This window comes from Thermobia domestica, chromosome 9 (assembly GCF_964235325.1).
Source record: "Thermobia domestica chromosome 9, izTheDome1.hap1.1, whole genome shotgun sequence".
Classification (NCBI taxonomy): domain Eukaryota; kingdom Metazoa; phylum Arthropoda; class Insecta; order Zygentoma; family Lepismatidae; genus Thermobia; species Thermobia domestica.
In genome coordinates, this window is record NC_137462.1 from 122,384,726 (window position 1) to 122,389,540 (window position 4,815).

Sequence of the window (4,815 nt, forward strand, 5' to 3'; positions counted from 1 at the left end):
AATTAATTCTTGCACGTGTGTTATTTTTATAATTCATATCGTACACTGGATTTTCTTTAAGTGAACTCAGTGAGGTGGTGGGTATTGGTTTTTGTGAACTGTTATACAAAATTGAATAGTATAAATCCAGCGTTTTATATAAGCAATATCATATCACAGTTTGGTACACAAACCCGCAGATGGCAACGAAAAACAGCATTATGATCGTAATTTATTACCGAAGTAAACTGAAGGATAAGGGAAAAAAAGAAGGAATGTCACAAAAGTGCATTTTCGAGAAAATGGCGTTTTAATATTGAAAACCGCGTACAAAGGATAGGGTTATTAAATCTTTTGCCCCTTTTTACATGGACATTTCTACATCCACGCATGCATGGCATATACAGTCAAATAGTACTAAGAGTCGCCAACAGATAGGACAAAGCACATGCATGGACATTCCTTGTTTTTTCCCCTTACCCTGCAACTACCTTTGCAACAAAAACAGCATAGCATCGTTTTTCGTTGATGAAAGAATGGTTTTCTTTGATCTTACGTATTATTTTTATAAATCTCCCTCAAAAACCCGATGTTCCCCGTAAGTGCCTGTTAGGTTCTCAACAACAAACACCAATGCAGTCTGGACCACACCCACACGCAGAGAATAGTTGTAGAATTGATGACAGAATCCATATGCACTTCGACATTTTATAGCATATGGAAATAAAGGGCTTTCGAAATGAAAGACATATTACTTTTCGGAAACTAGGTAACCGGTGAAAACAGAAGTTTAGCAGTGCCCCTTTACCGCCCTTCTGTTCTTTCAACCTCTGATAAGTTTATAAATGACATATTTACATAGTTATTTCGTAACATCGACCCAGAAATAGTCTTTTGGTATATTTTCCTGTTTTCCGTTGAATGCGAAAGACAATGAGTGTTTAGTTTACAAGATAAAAAATGGAAAATGAACTAGATCTGTTCATATTTGTGAGATAGGAAATTAAAATTTACGTGAAATTAAGTTATCATGCTTTGTTACAAAATGAAGGTCCATTGGTCCATTTTATGGGCTACATAATGCCAATTTAACACACACATACACACACACACACACACACACACACACACACATATATATATATATATATATATATATATATATATACTCCATATGGACGCTTTTAAAACCGGTTATCATCTCACAAGGAACCTCTTGAGTGCGAGGTCGCAAGTGCAATCCCTAGTAAGGCTCATTTAAAAGTGTATTGTAAACAATGATGAAAAATATTAGCTGCTAATGATTCACCACGTGCATCAGAAGGGTGACAGAAAATACGTGTCCGGGAGGTGCAGAGATCAACCTTCTATGAGATGTATGTATTATTTTATTTATTGTTGGGGGGGGGGGGGTGTGACACAAAATGGACATCGTGACCATTAACTTGTACCATGAACACCGAATGAGAAATGAGACCTGGGTTCGATTCCCGGCGGGAGCTCATGTGGTTCGGATTCCACGTTAATCAGTAGGTCCACGTCTCATATAGCCTCGCTGCTGAACGGGACGTAAAACTCAAAGTCAACTCAACTCAACCGAATGATAAATGACGCGCCACAGTGATCACAAACGTTCGCACCATCAAGATCGAAGGCGAACTCCTTATGAGTTACAAACCGTTCAGGACATTCAGCTAGGTATCCATTCTTAAAGAATGCATATGGAGTCATATTTGTATATCAAGGAGATCAGAACTGATGGAATGTGATAGTATATATTCATTTCTGTTATAGGTTTGATTCTGGTTGAGATGGAACAGTGAGATCTCGGAAAAGCCTGATTTTTTTTTTTTTTTTAATTTTTAAATTTTTTTAAGAGATTGTTTGCTGAAGTGGTTGGCTCTCGGAAGGGCCGGACTTCTATGTTTTGTACTTCCTTTTCAGAGTACAAGGTCGACCTTACTGGTGATGGGGCTACTCTTGATTCTGCTTGTGAGCGTTACCATTTTGTGTTAAGTGGTCATGTGTACTAGCCAGTTTTCTGTTTCGGATTTGTTTGTTTTTACTATATATATTAAAAATATATATAATAAAAACAAACAAATCCGAAACAAAAGACTGGCTAGTACACATGACCACTTAACACAAAAAGATAATGTTCACAAGCAAATTAATATTATATATATATATATAATATTAATTTGCTTCAATATATATAGGTTCCCAACTTTCAGCAGAAGCACATGTCAATACAACACGTGTTATTGATTACAAACAATGAAGCAGACGAGAAGTCAACACGAAAGACACGAAACCAAGATGCGGAGCCCGAGGAGGAACAAACCACCAAGAGGCCTTCTATAAAAGCGCAGCCTGGGGAGGACCAGCTATCAGTCTGAACGCTGATCAATTAACCCAAACGTGCTCCGAGGTCGCTTTGGATTAGGGGTACGCCTTTACCTTAACCCGAGGTCGTTTTGGACTAGGGATCCTCACCACAACCAAACCTCGCGAAGCTGCTTTGGGCTGAGGGGGTTTTCCTTCAAGATTCGCCAAAACCCTGCATGTGCTTTGGAGACTGCTTTGAGAGAAGGGGCACCGTGCAAAACACCTTTCTCCTTCATCCAGGTCACTTAGAAGGAAGGACATTAATAGATCAATATTTCTAATTCAAAGACGTATTTAGAATTTTATTCGATTCTATATAACTGAATATGTAATATGTATATGTTCCCATGAGTAGAGGTGATGTTCAGGTTTTCTTCGAGGTTTGCTTTGAGACTTTTTGGATAGCTTTGTAAAGTTGTTTTATGATTTCTTGTATTGCTTGCTATGTTGCATCCTGTATAAAGGGTTCCATTGACTGGTTTGTTTTGGCTTCATCTTCAAAAGGGTCTGTTTCAGCTGATGGAGGTGTTTGTGCTTTGTTTTTGATTATATTAGGTAGTCTAGTATGGCTGTAGTTTTCGTCTCCCTTAGGTCTTGCTGTGACCGGTGCGGTGACCATTTTCTTGCGTGTGGCGAAAAAATGTGGGCTGGGTGGTGTCTTCCAGCCTTGAGTGTGATTTTCTCCGCATCTGAAGCATATTCTCTGGTTTCTGTAGTACAGGTTCGTGTCCGTACTGATAGCATTTACACCATGGCGATGGCCATCCTATCGTGCGGGATGTTTGTTCTGTGAATTTTGTCGAAAAGTAGAGTTCCTTTGTGGATGAGCTTGTTGATCTGATCAGGATCTCACGAAAACATCCTGACTAGTGGTACAGGACCATTGTTTCCCTATGTTCTTGTTGTGTTACCGAAACTGATATTTTGCTTCTGTAGTTCTTACTTGATGTCGCTCATGCATGCTGAAGATCTACTCCCTTTATAACGCAGGTAAAGGTAATGGCGTTTTTGTGAAGCTTTTGTTTGTGTGATTACGTCTGTATTAGCGGTTTTTGTGTTTCTTTTGGTGTTCTTCTCTGTAATGTTTGTAGTTTCTGTCTTTTAGTTTTTGATAGTTATACATGGAAGAGTTCTCCTTTGTGTCTGGCTTGTTTTGTGTTCTCTGGTAGTGGGGTGTTCTTTATAGTTGCCTTCATCTTTTGCCCAGTAGGAGGTTGCTTCATCTCCGAAATCATCTTTTCTGTGAGTGTAAAAAGAGCTGGAAGTGTTCGATGGTCTTGAAGATAAGTATAGGTAGGCTTTGCCGTGTTTTGCCAATTTGTTGCGTATTACGAAATCTGATCTTAGATTAGCCTCCTTTTTGATTGTCAAAGATGACGTCTACTTTTTCATCTTCTCGAACGTGTACGTTCTTTCGGCGGAGTTGAATATTTTGCAGTTGCGATATGGCTCTGATTCTTCCTCTTCGGAGTCCTCCATGTGTTGCCCTACACCGGCTGACTACTTCCCCGCATCGGAGTCATCTGTGTGTTGGTTTGTCTGCTATGACTTCTGCTGGGGGTAAGGGTAGCAGAGTTGGTTTTCTTGTTTGGTTCTAGTTCGTCCCTTACTTATAGTTGTGTATGTAAACATCTTGATTCTGGTATGTGTGGGTTGATCCTGCAAAGGGCCATACTTATTGTTGGGGGGGGGAGGTGAAACTGGAAATTCTCGAGGAAGAAAACCTCTTCTTCGATCTTCTCCAGCGGCCAGCGCCGTAACTTAGATTTTTTTCTGGGGTCGGGGCAAGCATTAATATTTGGGCGCCCTAGAAAAAGTTTATTTGGACCCTCCCACAAAATTCGAAAATAGCCCCTTCTTTCCATCTTTGCCTTACTCTCTGTGCCCCCCCCCCCCCTTTGAGCCTGTCTGGTTTGTCTGCTATGACTTCTGCTGGGGGTAAGGGTAGCAGAGTTGGTTTTCTTGTTTGGTTCTAGTTCGTCCCTTACTTATAGTTGTGTATGTAAACATCTTGATTCTGGTATGTGTGGGTTGATCCTGCAAAGGGCCATACTTATTGTTGGGGGGGGGGGGGGTGAAACTGGAAATTCTCGAGGAAGAAAACCTCTTCTTCGATCTTCTCCAGCGGCCAGCGCCGTAACTTAGATTTTTTTCTGGGGTCGGGGCAAGCATTAATATTTGGGCGCCCTAGAAAAAGTTTATTTGGACCCTCCCACAAAATTCGAAAATAGCCCCTTCTTTCCATCTTTGTCTTACTCTCTGTGCCCCCCCCCCTTTGAGCCTGTCGGCTCTCCCGCACGCCCCTGGGTCCTTTTCATACATGGCAAATTAAGGAGACAATATTGACAAATCTCAAAGCCATATGAATAAATATTGTTTCTAGGGCTCTTAAAGTAGACTCATTTTTGTTTTATTTAACTTTTATGTGTTGTTTATGTAATGTAGCGA